This window comes from Mustelus asterias, chromosome 19 (genome assembly GCF_964213995.1).
Source record: "Mustelus asterias chromosome 19, sMusAst1.hap1.1, whole genome shotgun sequence".
Taxonomy (NCBI): domain Eukaryota; kingdom Metazoa; phylum Chordata; class Chondrichthyes; order Carcharhiniformes; family Triakidae; genus Mustelus; species Mustelus asterias.
Window position 1 is genome coordinate 5,035,121 of NC_135819.1, and position 18,320 is coordinate 5,053,440.

At 47.0% G+C, this 18,320-nt stretch overlaps 1 protein-coding gene and 7 non-coding genes across 8 annotated transcripts in view; all 8 read right to left on the reverse strand.

Annotated features, from left to right (window-relative positions):
- Nucleotides 1-18,320, reverse strand: part of LOC144507710 (AP-1 complex subunit mu-1-like) — a 387,219-nt gene that overhangs the window by 68,287 nt on the left and 300,612 nt on the right. The window lies entirely within an intron of this gene.
- Nucleotides 971-1,085, reverse strand: LOC144508116 (U5 spliceosomal RNA). The gene has a single exon (XR_013500213.1). It is a non-coding gene; the product is annotated as a U5 spliceosomal RNA (small nuclear RNA).
- Nucleotides 2,678-2,792, reverse strand: LOC144508110 (U5 spliceosomal RNA). Its single transcript, XR_013500207.1, has one exon. It is a non-coding gene; the product is annotated as a U5 spliceosomal RNA (small nuclear RNA).
- LOC144508112 (U5 spliceosomal RNA) lies at nt 4,317-4,429 on the reverse strand. The gene has a single exon (XR_013500209.1). It is a non-coding gene; the product is annotated as a U5 spliceosomal RNA (small nuclear RNA).
- On the reverse strand, nt 6,624-6,736 carry LOC144508111 (U5 spliceosomal RNA). Its single transcript, XR_013500208.1, has one exon. It is a non-coding gene; the product is annotated as a U5 spliceosomal RNA (small nuclear RNA).
- LOC144508170 (U5 spliceosomal RNA) lies at nt 8,261-8,373 on the reverse strand. The gene has a single exon (XR_013500243.1). It is a non-coding gene; the product is annotated as a U5 spliceosomal RNA (small nuclear RNA).
- Nucleotides 10,511-10,623, reverse strand: LOC144508169 (U5 spliceosomal RNA). Its single transcript, XR_013500242.1, has one exon. It is a non-coding gene; the product is annotated as a U5 spliceosomal RNA (small nuclear RNA).
- Nucleotides 12,829-12,941, reverse strand: LOC144508166 (U5 spliceosomal RNA). The gene has a single exon (XR_013500240.1). It is a non-coding gene; the product is annotated as a U5 spliceosomal RNA (small nuclear RNA).

An 18,320-nucleotide genomic window follows, 5' to 3' on the forward strand; every position in this document is an offset into this window, starting at 1 on the left:
GGCAATAAATGCTGGCCCAGACAGCGACGCCCATGTCCCAGGAATGAATTTAAAAAAACCTCAGGTCAAAGTCTCCCTGTACGTGGATGATGTCACCATCTTTTGCTCGGATCCGCTGTCAGTGCGCAGACTAGTCAAATCACTTTGAGCAGGCCTCAAGTTCCAAACAAATCCTGGCAAGAACGAGACCATGTTCTTTGGGAACTGGGCGGACCAATCCTAAGTACCCAAAAGAGAAAACGCTGGAAAATCTCAGCAGGTCTGGCAGCATCAGTAAGGAGAGAAAAGAGCTGATGTTTCAAGTCTAGATGACCCTTTGTCAATGCCCCCAATTCTAAGTACCCTTCACCGTCAGGTCAGATGTTCTGAAGGTGCTGGGGATGCAGTTTGGAGAGACCAGGGCATGCATGATAAACTGAAGGGAGCAAGGAGCCATAATGAACCGCAAACTGGGTATGTGAGAGCGACATCTGCATTGTGGGTAAGAATATGGTCATCCGGTGGGAGGCACTCTCGGTGTTGCTGTATGCAGGTCTGGCCCATTCCCAACTCCTGCACTATGGCAATCACCTGAGCCACTTTCCGCTTCATCTGGGGGCAGAAAATGAACCATATTCATCGGGATGTGATATACAAACATCGAGGGGAAGGGGGAAAAGACATACCCAAAATTGACCAACTCCTGGCAGCCACTTTTATGTGCGGCTGCATCAAGCTCGGCATAGATCCATGGCACGCAAACACCAAGTGTCGCTACGTGCTGACAGTCCACATGTCCCCAATGTTGTGAAGAATTGGGTCTAGTCACTGCCATGGAACATTACAAGTAGTTTGAACCGCGCTGTACCACCTGCCCTTCCAAAATTTTAACCTGGTGTTGTGGGACATCTTCCTCTAAACTGAATGGACAGGAAGAAGGTGAGAGAATTGAGAAAACCAACACACTTCATCTTTCTTCCAAACATATGAAAGCCCCACAAAAACAGGGCCATAAAAAAATTCATTCAAACTCCGAATGCTTCTCGCCACGGAAATCTTTAGTAAAAGGCGAAAGATTTATACGATCTGAACAGAAACCAGAGCAAATTGAACTACAACCAGCAGCTCCTTGGACCCAAACGGCCACATCCTCTTTAACATTGTACTGAGCCCCGAGCACCAAATCCCAGAGAAGAGAAACGACCACAAATCAACACCACATCAGGTGAAATAATTTTTATATTCTATCCCTGCAAAACCCACACTCGCATCTGAATGTTTATGCTTCTTGTTTTTGCAAAGTGCTGTGTAGAGGACATGCCCCTGTGGAGGACATGCCCCTGTCTACATCAACGGGGATGAAGTAGAAATGGTCGACAGGATCAAGTTTCTAAGTGTCCAAATCACCAACAACCTGTCCTGGTCCCTCCTCGCTGACGCTATAGTTAAGAAAGCCCACCAACACATCTACTTTCTCAGGAAGCTAAGGGAATTTGGCATGTCAGCCTCGATTCCCACCAATGTCTACAGATGCACCATAGAAAGCATTCTTTCTGGTTGTATCACAGCTTGGTATGGCTCCTGCTCTGCCCAAGACCGCAAGGAACTACAAAATGTTGTGAATGAAGGCCAGTCCATCACACAAACCAGCCTCCCATCCATTGACACCGTCTACACTTCCCGCTGCCTCGGCAAAGCAGCCAGCATAATCAAGGACCCCACGGACCCCGGACATTCTCTCTTCCATCTTCTTCCGTCGGGAAAAAGGTACAAAAGTTAGCGATCACATACCAACCGACTCAGGAACAGCTTCTTCCCTGCTGCTGTCAGACTTTTGAATGGATCTACCATCTATTAAATTCATCTATCTCTGCACCCTAGCTATGACTGCAACACTACATTCTGTACCGTCTCCTTTCCTTCTCTATGAACAGTATGCTTCGATTGCAAAGGATATCAGTGGGAGGATATGTGCCTTTCGACCCAAGAAACAATACTTTTCACTGTATACTAATACATGTGACAATAAATCAAATCAAATCAAATCTCCGAACAATTGCCAATCTTGGCGACGTACCTGGGAAGGAAAGTGAGCGGATCTGCGAACGGGACGTGAGGGTTGTAGATGCGCACAAACAAAACACGGTCCCGTTGAGACGGCAGAGTAGAGAGAGGCTCCGCTTTGACTATTTTCAGGTGTGGCCGGTCTCTCTGCTCCTCAATCACTTTCAGCAACTTGATGCAGGAAGCCACATCCTTGAAACTGGAATGGAAATAATGCGGGATTTTCACCTTCTGCAGACAGAAGAGGCTCGCAGCTTCAACTCCACACATATCCACAAGGACATTCTTAGCAAAGGAGAAACGGTCAAAAGGCACGTCTCCTTCCACTGATATCCTCACGGTGTTACGTACCCCCTGGTGTGGGGCTCCACTGGTTGCAGCCATCACCTCAGCCAGCAACCACTGAAAGCCACCAAGACTGTGAGCAAGAGACTAAGTCGCCTCTACTGGAAGACACCCCAATGGAGCGAGAGCCTCTGGAGAAGACAAACAGACTAGAAAGGTTTTGCTCCAAAAGCAGTTCCAGCTCTAGTGTCGTTCCTGGTCAGGATTTCAACCCGGCCAGGAAAACACAGCAAGAAGGTGAGAGAAATGAGAAAACCAACACACTTCATCTTTTTTTCAAACATATGAAAGCCCCACAAAAAGCAGGGCCACAAAAAATTCATTCAAACTCTGAATGCTTCCCTCCACGGAAATCTTTAGTAAAAGGCGAAAGATTTATACGATCTGAAGAGAAACCAGAGCAAACAGAACTACAACCAGCAGCTCCTTGGACCCAAACGGCCACATCCTCTTTAACATTGTACTGAGCCCCGAGCACCAAATCCCAGAGAAGAGAAACAACCACAAATCAACACCACATCAGGTGAAATAATTTTTATATTCTATCCCTGCAAAACCCACACTCACATCTGAATGTTTATGCTTCTTGTTTTTGCAAAGTGCTGTGTAGAATATTAGGAATATTTAAATAAGTTCTGAGCTTTCTATGTGTTGGGTTTACATGTATGCGTCCAATACTAAAGCTTTGCGTACAACGGGCGAATGCGTGGCACAGTGGTTAGCGCTGCTGCCTCACAGCGCCAGGGACATGGGTTGAATTCCGGCTTCGGGTGACTGTCGGTGTCTGTTTTGCACATTCTCCCCGTGTCTGCGTGGGTTTCCTCTGGGTGCTCTGGTTTCCTCCCACAGTGCCAAGATGTATTGCTAAGGTGGATTGGCCGTGCTAAATTGCCCCTCAATGTCAGACGTGTGAGTGGGGTAAATATGTGAAGTTACGGGGATCGGGCCAGGGTGGGATTGTTGTCGGTACAGACTCGATTGGCTGAATGGCCTCCTTCTGCACTGTCGGAATGTTATACAAGCACAGCCATAAACTGAATGGTGAGAGAACTGAGGGAAACAACAAAAAGAACGAGGAAGAATATAGCACAGGAACAGGCGCTTTGGCCCATCAAGCCTGCGCTGATCCCTAATCCTTACTTACACTCAACACTTATTGTCCGTGTGCAGTTCCTATCCCTCTGTTCAACTCCCATTCATGTGTCTATCAGGATATGTCTTGAACATTGCTAACGTGCCGACTTCCACCACCACCACTGGCAGCGCGTTCCAGACACCCACCACCCTCTGTATGAAACACGTTTCCCCTCTCACCTTGAACCTGTGCCCTCTTGTAGCTGACCTTTCCAAAGATGTGCAGGTTTGGTTGATTGGCCATGCTAAAATTGCCCCTTCGAGTCCTGAGATGTCTGGGTTAGAGGGATTAGTGGGTGGGATATGGGGATATGGCCTGGGTGGGATTGTGGTCGGTGCAGACTCGATGGGCCGAAGGGCCTCTTTCTGCACTGTAGGGTATCTATCTATCTATCTTTCCACCTTGGGGAAAAAGCCTCTGACTATCCATCCTGTCCATGCCTCTCATAATGTTCCGACTTCCTTCAGGTCGCCTCTCAGCCCCCGTCTCTCCATTGAAAACAATCTGAATTTATCCAACCTCTCCTCATACCTAAAACCCTCGAGGCCAGGCAACATCCTGGTAAACCTTCTTTGCACCGTCTCCTACGCATCCATGTCCTGCTGGCAGAGTGGCAGCCAGAACTGAATGCAATATTCGAAATGTGGCCGAACTAAAGTTTTATATAGCTGCAACACAGCTTGCCAACTTTCACACTGAATGCCATAACCAATGAAGGCTAGCACACTGCACACATTCTAGACCATTTTATCCACCTGTGTTGCCACCTCATCTTTCTTTCAAACATATGAAAGCCCCACAAAAGCAGGGCCACAAAAAATTCATTCAAACTCTGAATGCTTCTCTCCACGGAAATCTTTAGTAAAAGGCGAAAGATTTATACGATCTGAAGAGAAACCAGACCATACTGAACTACACCCAGCAGCTCCTTGGACCCAAACGGCCACATCCTCTTTAACATTGTACTGAGCCCCGAGCACCAAAACCCAGAGAAGAGAAACGACCACAAGTCAACACCACATCAGGTGAAATAATTTTTATATTCTATCCCTGCAAAACCCACACTCACATCTGAATGTTTATGCTTCTTGTTTTTGCAAAGAGCTGTGTAGAATATTAGGAATATTTAAATGAGTTCTGAGCTTTCTGTGGGTTGGGTTTACAGATACATGTCCAATTCTTAGACCACAAACATTTGCGCACAGCGGGTGAATGGGCACAGGAAGCCATGGCTTCCCGCAGTTGCAAAGTTGGAGGGAGGATGGATGATTAGCCTCTTACCATCAGTCTTAAGAGTCACCTTGGCCTGGTGTGTCCAGATTCCCAAGACGTCCATGATCTCAGCCTTCAACACCATTATTCCGACAAAACCCATCTCCAAACCCTGTGGTCTGGGGATCGGTTCCTCCCTCTGTGACTGGATCCTGAACTTCCTAACTCACAGACCGCAATCAGTAAGGATTGGCAACAACATCTCCTCCACCATCATCCTCAACAACGGTGCCCCACAAGGCTGTGTCCTCAGCTCCTTCTACACCTCTGACTGTGTGGCCAAATTCCCCACCAACTCCATTTTCAACTTTGCTGATGACATCACCCTAGTGGGTCGGATCTCAAACAATGATGAGACGGAGAACAGGAATGAGATAGAGAATCTGGTGAATTGGTGCAATGACAATAATCTCTCCCTCAATGTCAGCAAAATGAAGGAGATCGTCATCGACTTCAGGAAGCGTAGTGGAGGACACACTCCTGTCTACATCAAAGGGGATGAAGTAGAAATGGTCAAGACATTCAAGTTTCTAAGGGTCCAGATCACCAACAACCTGTCCTGGTCCCTCCTCGCTGACGCAATGGTTAAGAAAGCCCACCAACACATCTACTTTCTCAGGAGGCTAAGGGAATTTGGCATGTCAGCCTCGATTCCCACCAACTTCCACAGATGCACCATAGAAAGCATTCTTTCTGGTTGTATCACAGCTTGGTACGGCTCCTGCTCTGCCCAAGACCGCAAGGAACTACAAAATGTTGTGAATGTAGCCCAATCCATCACACAAACCAGCCTCCCATCCATTGACTCTGTCTACACTTCCCGCTGCCTCGGCAAAGCAGCCAGCATAATCAAGGACCCCATGCACCCCGGACAATCTCTTTTCCACCTTCTTCCATCTGAAAAAAGATACAAAAGTTAGCGATCACGTACCAACCGACTCAGGAACAGCTTCTTCCCTGCTGCTGTCAGACTTTTGAATGGATCTACCATATATTAAATTCATCTATCTCTGCACCCTAGCTATGACTGCAACACTACATTCTGCACTGTCTCCTTTCCTTCTCTATGAACAGTATGCTTCGACTGCAAAGGATATCAGTGGGAGGATATGTGCCTTTCGACCCAAGAAACAATACTTTTCACTGTATACTAATACATGTGACAATAAATCAAATCTCCGAACAAATGCCAATCTTGGCGATGTATCTGGGAAGGAAAGTGAGCGGATCTGTGACCGGAACGTGAGGGTTGTAGATGCGCACAAACAAAACACGGTCCCATTGAGACGGCAGAGTAGAGAGAGGCTCCGCTTTGAGTATTTTCAGGTGTGGCCGGTCTCTCTGCTCCTCAAACACTTTCAGCAACTTGATGCAGGAAGCCACATCCTTGAAACTGGAATGGAAATAATGCGGGATTTTCACCTTCTGCAGACAGAAGAGGCTCGCAGCTTCAACTCCGCACATATCCACAAGGACCTTCTTAGCAAAGGAGAAACGGTCAAAAGGCACGTCTCCTTCCACTGATATCCGCACGGTGTTACGTACCCCCTGGTGTGGCGCTCCACTGGTTGCAGCCATCACCTCAGCCAGCAACCACTGAAAGCCACCAAGACTGCGAGCAAGAGACTAAGTCGCCTCTACTGGAAGACACCCCAATGGAGCGAGAGCCTCTGGAGAAGCCAAACAGACTAGAAAGGTTTTGCTCCAAAGCAGTTCCAGCTCTGGTGTCATTCCTGGTCAGGATTTCAACCCTGCCAGGAAAACACAGCAAGAAGGTGAGAGAAATGAGAAAACCAACACGCTTCATCTTTCTTTCAAACATATGAAAGCCCCACAAAAGCAGGGCCACAAAAAATTCATTCAAACTCTGAATGCTTCTCTCCACAGAAATCTTTAGTAAAAGGCGAAAGATTTATACGATCTGAAGAGAAACCAGAGCAAACTGAATTATAACTAGCAGCTCCTTGGACCCAAACGGCCACATCCTCTTTAACATTGTACTGAGCCCCGAGCACCAAAACCCAGAGAAGAGAAACGACCACAAATCAACACCACATCAGGTGAAATAATTTTTATATTCTATCCCTGCAAAACCCACACTCACATCTGAATATTTATGCTTCTTGTTTTTGCAAAGAGCTGTATAGAATATTAGGAATATTTAAATAAGTTCTGAGCTTTCTACGGGTCGGGTCTACATGTATGCGTCCAATACTAAAGCTTTGCGTACAACGGGCGAATGCGTGGCACAGTGGTTAGCGCTGCTGCCTCACAGCGCCAGGGACATGGGTTGAATTCCGGCTTCGGGTGACTGTCGGTGTCTGTTTTGCACATTCTCCCCGTGTCTGCGTGGGTTTCCTCTGGGTGCTCTGGTTTCCTCCCACAGTGCCAAGATGTATTGCTAAGGTGGATTGGCCGTGCTAAATTGCCCCTCAATGTCAGACGTATTAGTGGGGTAAATATGTGGAGTTACGGGGATCGGGCCCAGCTGGGATTGTCGTCGGTACAGACTCGATTGGCTGAATGGCCTCCTTCTGCACTGTCGGAATGTTATACAAGCACAGCCATAAACTGAATGGTGAGAGAACTGAGGGAAACAACAAAAAGAACGAGGAAGAATATAGCACAGGAACAGGCGCTTTGGCCCATCAAGCCTGCGCTGATCCCTAATCCTTACTTACACTCAACACTTATTGTCCGTGTGCAGTTCCTATCCCTCTGTTCAACTCCCATTCATGTGTCTATCAGGATATGTCTTGAACATTGCTAACGTGCCGACTTCCACCACCACCACTGGCAGCGCGTTCCAGACACCCACCACCCTCTGTATGAAACACGTTTCCCCTCTCACCTTGAACCTGTGCCCTCTTGTAGCTGACCTTTCCAAAGATGTGCAGGTTTGGTTGATTGGCCATGCTAAAATTGCCCCTTCGAGTCCTGAGATGTCTAGGTTAGAGGGATTAGTGGGTGGGATATGGGGATATGGCCTGGGTGGGATTGTGGTCGGTGCAGACTCGATGGGCCGAAGGGCCTCTTTCTGCACTGTAGGGTATCTATCTATCTATCTTTCCACCCTGGGGAAAAAGCCTCTGACTATCCATCCTGTCCATGCCTCTCATAATGTTCCGACTTCCTTCAGGTCGCCTCTCAGCCCCCGTCTCTCCATTGAAAACAATCTGAATTTATCCAACCTCTCCTCATACCTAAAACCCTCGAGGCCAGGCAACATCCTGGTAAACCTTCTTTGCACCGTCTCCTACGCATCCATGTCCTGCTGGCAGAGTGGCAGCCAGAACTGAATGCAATATTCGAAATGTGGCCGAACTAAAGTTTTATATAGCTGCAACACAGCTTGCCAACTTTCACACTGAATGCCTTAACCAATGAAGGCTAGCACAATGCACGCATTCTAGACCATTTTATCCACCTGTGTTGCCACCTCATCTTTCTTTCAAACATATGAAAGCCCCACAAAAGCAGGGCCACAAAAAATTCATTCAAACTCTGAATGCTTCCCTCCACGGAAATCTTTAGTAAAAGGCGAAAGATTTATACGATCTGAAGAGAAACCAGAGCAAACTGAACTATAACCAGCAGCTCCTTGGACCCAAACGGCCACATCCTCTTTAACATTGTACTGAGCCCCGAGCACCAAAACCCAGAGAAGAGAAACGACCACAAGTCAACACCACATCAGGTGAAATAATTTTTATATTCTATCCCTGCAAAACCCACACTCACATCTGAATGTTTATGCTTCTTGTTTTTGCAAAGTGCTGTGTAGAATATTAGGAATATTTAAATGAGTTCTGAGCTTTCTGTGGGTTGGGTTTACAGATACATGTCCAATTCTTAGACCACAAACATTTGCGCACAGCGGGTGAATGGGCACAGGAAGCCATGGCTTCCCCCAGTTGCAAAGTTGGAGGGAGGATGGATGATTAGCCTCTTACCATCAGTCTTAAGAGTCACCTTGGCCTGGCGTGTCCAGATTCCCAAGACGTCCATGATCTCAGCCTTCAACACCATTATTCCGACAAAACCCATCTCCAAACCCCGTGGCCTTGGGCTTGGCTCCTCCCTCTGTGACTGGATCCTGAACTTCCTAACTCACAGACTGCAATCAGTAAGGATTGGCAACAACATCTCCTCCACCATCATCCTCAACAACGGTGCCCCACAAGGCTGTGTCCTCAGCTCCTTATACACCTCTGACTGTGTGGCCAAATTCCCCACCAACTCCATTTTCAACTTTGCTGATGACATCACCCTAGTGGGTCGGATCTCAAACAATGATGAGACGGAGAACAGGAATGAGATAGAGAATCTGGTGAATTGGTGCAATGACAATAATCTCTCCCTCAATGTCAGCAAAATGAAGGAGATCGTCATCGACTTCAGGAAGCGTAGTGGAGGACACACTCCTGTCTACATCAAAGGGGATGAAGTAGAAATGGTCAAGACGTTCAAGTTTCTAAGGGTCCAGATCACCAACAACCTGTCCTGGTCCCTCCGCGCTGACGCTATGGTTAAGAAAGCCCACCAACACATCTACTTTCTCAGGAGGCGAAGGGAATTTGGCATGTCAGCCTCGATTCCCACCAACTTCTACAGCTGCACCATAGAAAGCATTCTTTCTGGTTGTATCACAGCTTGGTATGGGCTCCTGCTCTGTCCAAGACCGCAAGGAACTACAAAATGTTGTGAATGAAGCCCAGTCCATCACACAAACCAGCCTCCCATCCATTGACACCGTCTAAACTTCCCGCTGCCTCGGCAAAGCAGCCAGCATAATCAAGGACCCCTCGCACCCTGGACATTCCCTCTTCCACCTTCTTCCATCGGGAAAAAGATACAAAAATTAGCGATCACATACCAACCGACTCAGGAACAGCTTCTTTCCTGCTGCTGTCAGACTTTTGAATGGATCTACCATCTATTAAATTCATCTTTCTCTGCACCCTAGCTATAAGGATATCAGTGGGAGGATATGCGCCTTTCGACCCAAGAAACAATACTTTTCACTGTATCCCAATACATGTGACAATAAATCAAATCAAATCTCCGAACAATTGCCAATCTTGGCGACGTATCTGGGAAGGAAAGTGAGCTGATCTGTGACCGGACCGTGAGGGTTGTAGCTGCGCACAAACAAAACACGGTCCCGTTGAGACAGCAGAGTAGAGAGAGGCTCCGCTTTGACTATTATCAGGTGTGGCCGGTCTCTCTGCTCCTCAAACACTTTCAGCAACTTGATGCAGGAAGCCACATCCTTGAAACTGGAATGGAAATAATGCGGGATTTTCACCTTCTGCAGACAGAAGAGGCTCGCAGCTTCAACTCCGCACATATCCACAAGGACCTTCTTAGCAAAGGAGAAACGGTCAAAAGGCACGTCTCCTTCCACTGATATCCTCACGGTGTTGCGTACCCCCTGGCGTGGGGCTCCACTGGTTGCAGCCATCACCTCAGCCAGCAACCACTGAAAGCCACCGAGACTGTGAGCAAGAGACTAAGTCACCTCCACTGGAAGACACCCCAATGGAGTGAGAGCCTCTGGAGAAGCCAAACAGACTGGAAAAGTTTGGCTCCAAAAGCAGTTCCAGCTCTGGTGTCGTTCCTGGTCAGAATTTCTACCCTGCCAGGAAAACACAGCAAGAAGGTGAGAGAAATGAGAAAACCAACACATTTCATCTTTCTTTCAAACATATGGAAGCCCCACAAAAGCAGGGGCACAAAAAATTCATTCAAACTCTGAATGCATCTCTCCACGGAAATCTTTAGTAAAAGGCGAAAGATTTATACGATCTGAAGAGAAGCCAGAGCAAAATGAACTACAGCCAGCAGCTCCTTGGACCCAAACGGCCTCATCCTCTTTAACATTGTACTGAGCCCCGAGCATCAAAACCCAGAGAAGAGAAACGACCACAAATCAACACCACATCAGGTGAAATAATTTTTATATTCTATCCCTGCAAAACCCACACTCACATCTGAATGTTTGTGCTTTGTGTTTTTGCAAAGTGCTATGTCGATTATTAGGAATATTTAAATGAGTTCTGAGCTTTCTGTGGGTTGGGTTTACAGATACATGTCCAATTCTTAGACCACAAACATTTGCACACAGCGGGTGAATGGGCACAGGAAGCCATGGCTTCCCCCAATTGCAAAGTTGGAGGAAGGATGGATGATTAGCCTCTTACCATCAGCCTTAAGAGTCACCTTGGCCTGGCGTGTCCAGATTCCCAAGACGTCCATGATCTCAGCCTTCAACACCATTATTCCGAAAAACTCACCTCCAAACCCCGTGGTCTGGGGTTCGGCTCCTCCCTCTGTGACTGGATCCTGAACTTCCTAACTCACAGACCGCAATCAGTAAGGATTGGCAACAACATCTCCTCCACCATCATCCTCAACACCGGTGCCCCACAAGGCTGTGTCCTCAACTCCTTATACACCTCTGACTGTGTGGCCAAATTCCCCTCCAACTCCATTTTCAGGTTTGCTGATGACACCACCGTAGCGGGTCGGATCTCAAAGAATGCGGAGACGGAGAACAGGAATGAGATAGAGAATCTGGTGAATTGGTGCAATGACAATAATCTCTCCCTCAATGTCAGCAAAATGAAGGAGATCGTCATCGACTTCAGGAAGTGTAGTGGAGGACATACTCCTGTCTACATCAAAGGGGATTGAAGTAGAAATGGTCAAGAGGTTCAAGTTTCTAAGTGCCCAGATCACCAACAACCTGTCCTGGTCCCTCCTCGCTGACGCAATGGTTAAGAAAGCCCACCAACACATCTACTTTCTCAGGAGGCGAAGGGAATTTGGCATGTCAGCCTCGATTTCCACCAACGTCTACAGCTGCACCATAGAAAGCATTCTTTCTGGTTGTATCACAGCTTGGTATGGCTCCTGCTCTGCCCAAGACCGCAAGGAACTACAAAATGTTGTGAATGAAGCCCAATCCATCACACAAACCAGCCTCCCATCCATTGACACCGTCTACACTTCCCGCTGCCTCGGCAAAGCAGCCAGCATAATCAAGGACCCCATGCACCCCGGACATTCTCTCTTCCACCTTCTTCCGTCGGAAAAAAGATACAAAAGTTAGCGATCACATACCAACCGACTCAGGAACAGTTTCTTCCCTGCTGCTCTCAGACTTTTGAATGGATCTACCATCTATTAAATTCATCTATCTCTGCACCCTAGCTATGACTGCAACACTACATTCTGCACCGTCTCCTTTCCCTCTCTATGAACAGTATGCTTCGACTGCAAAGGATATCAGTGGGAGGATATGTGCCTTTCGACCCAAGAAACAATACTTTTCACTGTATGTTAATACATGTGACGATAAATCAAATCAAATCAAATCTCCGAACAATTGCCAACCTTGGCGATGTATCTGGGAAGGAAAGTGAGCGGATCTGCGACCGGAACGTGAGGGTTGTAGATGCGCACAAACAAAACACGGTCCCGTTGAGACGGCAGAGTAGCGAGAGGCTCCGCTTTGAGTATTTTCAGGTGTGGCCGGTCTCTCTGTTCCTCAATCACTTTCAGCAACTTGATGCAGGAAGCCACATCCTTGAAACTGGAATGGAAATAATGCGGGATTTTCACCTTCTGCAGACAGAAGAGGCTCGCAGCTTCAACTCCGCACATATCCACAAGGACCTTCTTAGCAAAGGAGAAACGGTCAAAAGGCACGTCTCCTTCCACTGATATCCTCACGGTGTTACGTACCCCCTGGTATGGGGCTCCACTGGTTGCAGCCATCACCTCTGCCAGCAACCACTGAAAGCCACCAAGACTGTGAGCAAGAGACTAAGTCGCCTCTACTGGAAGACACCCCAATGGAGCGAGAGCCTCTGGAGAAGCCAAACAGACTAGAAAGGTTTTGCTCCAAAAGCAGTTCCAGCTCTGGTGTCGTTCCTGGTCAGGATTTCAACCCTGTCAGGAAAACACAGCAAGAAGGTGAGAGAAATGAGAAAACCAACACACTCCATCTTTCTTTCAAACATATGAAAGCCCCACAAAAGCAGGGCCACAAAAAATTCATTCAAACTCTGAATGCTTCTCTCCACGGAAATCTTTAGTAAAAGGCGAAAGATTTATACGATCTGAAGAGAAACCAGAGCAAACTGAACTACAACCAGCAGCTCCTTGGACCCAAATGGCCACATCCTCTTTAACATTGTACTGAACCCCGAGCACCAAAACCCAGAGAAGAGAAACGACCACAAATCAACACCACATCAGGTGAAATAATTTTTATATTCTATCCCTGCAAAACCCACACTCACATCTGAATGTTTATGCTTCTTGTTTTTGCAAAGTGCTGTGTTGAATATTGGGAATATTTAAATGAGTTCTGAGCTTTCTGTGGGTTGGATTTACAATTCTTACCTCCTAAAGTCTTGACTTTGTACATAAGACAGGACTCCGTATTTTGGGATTGTTTTCGGAGATGCTCTTTGAACATCATCTGCTGCTGGGGGAACCATCAAATTGGTGAAAGCTGCTGCTGTGAATGTAGCCCGGTCCATCACGCAAACCAGCCTCCCATCCACTGACTCCATCTACGCTTCCCACTGCCTCAGGATAGCAGATATGTGTCCAATTCTTAGTTCCTAAAACTTTACTTTGCACACTTAGAATCCCTGCAGTACAGAAGGAGGCCTTTCAGCCCATCGAGTCTATACCGATCACAATCTCACCCAAGCCCTATTCCCGTAACCCCATGCATTTACTCTGCTCAATCCCCCTGACACTAGGGTCAATTTTGCATGGCCAATCAAGCTAACCCGCACATCTTTGGACTGTGGGAGGAAACTGGAGCACCCGGAGGAAACCCACACAGACACGGGGAGAATGTGCAAACTCCACACAGACAGTGACCTGAGGCCGGAATTGAATCTGGATCCCTGGCGCTGTGAGGCAGCAGTGCTAGCCATAGTCTTCCAACCTGCTGACTGGTTAGGAAGTACGATGTGTACAACTCACTGTAAGTCTGGCCCACACATCCCCCAGACCTCCTTCACATACACCAAAATATTCTTTAATAAAATCCACTTTACAAACGGCAAGAAGAATTCTTCAGATTGAACTGTGGTTCTGTCAGAGATTGAATATTACAATTACTTGTACAATCGATCGGCTGTGATTCTGAACTTGGCGGCAGAGAGTACAGCTGGAGGGAAAGACAGAAAATGCTGGAAAAACTCAGCAGGCCAGGCAGCATCTGAGAAGGGAGAAACAGCGAAAGGTTCAGGGCAAGAACATTACATTAAAACAGCTCAGCAAAATTCCAACATTTTCTCTTCCATATTGTCACCTTCCTTAAGTATCTGTCGCTGGCCAGTTACACCTAACCCATTGATATAGAACTTGCAGCATGGAGGTTAGCACTGACAAATCAAATCATGTTCTGCACCCATGTTCTCCCACCCAACTTGACCTTACCCTTCCAGCTTATCCTTTAGTGTATTTTTCCCTCTTTTATTGCCTACCTCCACCCCCTTAAATACCTCCCTGCTATTCAGCTCAACTGAGATTTGGGCGGCACAGTGGTTAGCACTGCAGCCTCACAGCGCCAGGACCTAGGTTCGATTCTGGCCTTGGGTGACTGTCTGTGTGGAGTTTGCACATTCTCCCCGTGTCTGCGCGGGTTTCCTCCAAGTGCTCTGGTTTCCTCCCACAGTCCAAAGCTGTGCAGGTTAGTTGGATTGGCCATGCTAAATTGTCCCTTAGCCTCCCAAGATAGAAGCATAGAAACCCTACAATACAGAAAGAGGTCATTCGGCCCATCGAGTCTGCACCGACCACAATCCCACCCAGGCTCTACCCCCATATCCCTACATATTTTACCCACTGATCCCTCTAACCTACGCATCTCAGGACACTCAGGGCAATTTTTTTTTTTAGCATGGCCAATCAACCTAACCCTTTGGACTGTGTGAGGAAACCGGAGCACCCGGAGGAAACCCACGCAGACACGGGGAGAATGTGCAAACTCCACACAGACAGTGACCCAAGCTGGGAATCGAACCCAGGTCCCTGGAGCTGTGAAGCAGCAGTGCTAACCACTGTGCCACCGTGCCGCCCATGGGTAGGTTAGGTGTATTGGCCTTGCTAAACTGCCCCTTCGTGTCTAAGTATATGCTAGTTAGGTGGATTAGCCATGGTTACGGTGTGGGAGAGGAGGATGGGTCAACGGAAAGGCCCTGGGTAAGTTACTCTGTCGGAAAGTCGGTACAAACTTGATGGGCCGAATGGCCTCCTTCTGTATTGTAGGGATTCTATGAATTCTATGAGATCTGTGTTCTCCTCACCTTCCTGGTTTTCGAGGTTTTTTTTCCCTGAATTCCATATTCTGAGTGAGCGTCTTACGTTATGAAGGGGGAAGGTTGATTCCCTTTCTGAGAACTAACACTTAACCACTCAAGGAGAAGTACCTGCCTTCATAATCTGTTAAAGTGCGTGTGAGAAACAGTACGATCTGCTTTTCAGCAACTTTTTGTGGTTAGATCAGAATAACTACCTGAGATTCTACCTGTAAAATCAACAAGTAACAGTTCACTTATCTAACTAGCAGTGAACAGGTTAACTAAACTATTAACAAACTGAATAAGACACTATTCTTATGGGATGCTGTTTAGATAAATACAATTCCACTTATTAATACAAAAATTAGAATTTTTTTTAGTCACTCTCAAAATACAACCAGGTTTTATCTCCCAGAATCTTCGGTCTTCTTTATCTGTCTGGGATTTCTGGCTTTTCTTGGTACCTTTTCTATTCAGGTGAAGCTTTGAGCTAAAAGCCACTAGTTGTGGCAGAGCGAGCAGTTGCTGCTCTCTCTCTCTCTCGTGCTCTGAAGCTGTGAGCCGTGGCTGAGGCAGTTGCTGGCTGTCTGTCTCGAGCTGAGAGCCATCTCTTATACCCCTGGTGACATATCAACACCCTCATAATAGGATTGGTTACCAAAACATCAAGTTCAAATCTGATAGGCTGCTGTTTTTCAAATGCCTGATTGGCTAAAATTCAAAAGCAGCCTGTTGTCTTGCCAACGCTACTGCCTGGCCTCGCAATATAATGTTTCAGTCTGTGTACTCTATTTGCACCAGCATCTTCCCTTTTTTTTTAAACTCTCTAAGTACGGAACAAAACTGCCTTTCAAAGGGACCATGCCATTGTACAACTCTTAGCATTTTACAATTTTTTTGGTTTTAATTTTGCAAACACCAGCTTCACAACATTTACGTACAAACAAGAAGTAAATTGTTAATGAGCAGGACTTTTCCACTGTCAGTAGGTTTTTAAAAAATTTCATTCGAGGGACATTAGCATCGCTGGCTGGGCCAGCATTTATTGCCCATCCCTAGTTGCCCTTGAGAAGGTGGTGGTGAGCCGCCTTCTTGAATCGCTGCAGTCCATGTGCTGTGGGTTGACCCACAATGCCGTTAGGGAGGGAATTCCAGGATTTTGACCCAGCGACTGCGAAGGAACGGCCGATATATTTCCAAGTCAGAATGGGGAGTGGCTTGGAGGGGAACTTGCAGGTGGTGGTGTTCCCCCTGTATCTGCTGCCCTTATCCTTCTAGATGGAAGTGGTCGTGGGTTTGGAAGGTGCTGTCTAAGGGAAGATGCAGATGCATATAGAGTATACAGACTGAAACATTGTATCGAGAGGCCAGGCAGAAGTGTTGCCAAGGCAACGGGCTGTTTTTGAATTTTAGCCAACCAATTTAAACTAGACATTTGAAATAACAGCAGCCTATCAGATTTGAATTTGATGTTTTGGTAACCTGAGAACCAATCCTATTGTGGGGATGTTGGTGAATTGCCGCAGTGCGTCTTGTAGATGGTACACACCGCTGCTACTGAACATCGGTGGTGGAGGGAGTGAATGTTTGTGGATGTGGTGCCAATCAAGCGGGGCTGCTTTGTCCTGGATGGTGTCGAGCTTCTTGAGTGTTTGTTGGAGCTGCACCCATCCAGGTATCTGTACATTATCATCATTTTCCCAGTCCTGGCTAGTGAGACTGCTTTTCTCTGCATTCAGGACTGGGAACTCATTGTCCAGATGGTCACGCCATCTCTGAAGATGTAGATTATAGAGTAATGTTCCCCTTTAATTACTTGTCAATCCTGGTACTTCGTCTGACTAATTTTGGGACAATTCCACCCACCTGCCCTTTTAAATGTTTTTTTTAAATGCCTGAACTATTTCTGGGTTTTCACAAAGAGGAATATGAATCATTCAGTCTCATGAATCTAGTTGTACAATAGATAATACACATCTCACACTTTGCTTTCACTGCAATGCTTGTATCATGATTCTAACGTTGATTTTGACCTTTGCATATTATCTGCACCCTTTTTCGATCTCACCTCACTGGTTCAGTGTAATGTCAGCGCAACCTCATCCAATGTTCAGAGACATCCATTGGGTACTGCAGCAACTCCCCAAGGTGTGATCTCAACACCAGGGGTACAGGAGAGGTGAGAGACTGGGGGAGGAGTGGGGAGGGCGGGGGGTGTGTGATTTTCAGCCCTTGTTCACTGTCAGGGAGAACAGCGACGCAGGCTGCAAATCTGGAGAGAATCGGGAAACCGGATTCTCCCCGGAGAGGTGGCGTTCCGCATTTTACCCCACGCCTCGCCGCAGACATTGTGAGGTTCGCACTCACAAAGGGCGAGAACCTCATTCAAATAGATTTTAATAAACTTCAATATAAATCTTCATAGAATCCCTACAGCGCGGAAGGAGGCCATTCGGCCCATCGAGTCTGCATTGGCAACAATCCCACCCAGGCCCTATTCCTGTAACCCCACTATTTACAATAGTTCCATATTGTATTATTTTCTATCACTTGTCCTGCTTTGAAACTACGAGAGGGCTATTTTGCCCCAGTGGACATTTTTTATTCATACATGGGATGTGGGCGTCACTGGCTGGGCCAAAGGTTATTGCCCAGCCCTAATTGCCCTTGAACTGAGTGGCTTGCTAAGCCACTTCAGAGTGCATTTTCAAGGCTCTTCTTTGATCTTCAATGTCCACCCCGGGGGGCAGATTCGACCTCAAACAGCACCGCACTGAAGTGACTCACTTCGTTAATCGTGGTCATCGACTTCAAGAAGCGCATTGGAGAACATACCCCTGTCTACATCAACAAGAATGAAGTGGAAATGGTCGAGAGCTTCAGGTTTCTAGATGTTCAGATCACCAACAACCTGTCCTGGTCCCCCCATGCCGACACTATAGTTAAGAAAGCCCACCAATGCCTCTACTTTCTCAGAAGACTAAGGAAATTCGGCATGTCCGCTACGACTCCCACTAATCTTTACAGATACACCATAGAAAGCATCCTTTCTGGTTGTATCACAGCTTGGTCTGGGGCTCCTGCTCTGTCCAAGACCGCAAGAAACTACGAAGGGTCGTGAGTGTAGCCCATCACGCAAACCAGCCTCCCGTCCATTGATTCCATTTATATTTTCCGCTGCCTCGGCAAAGCAG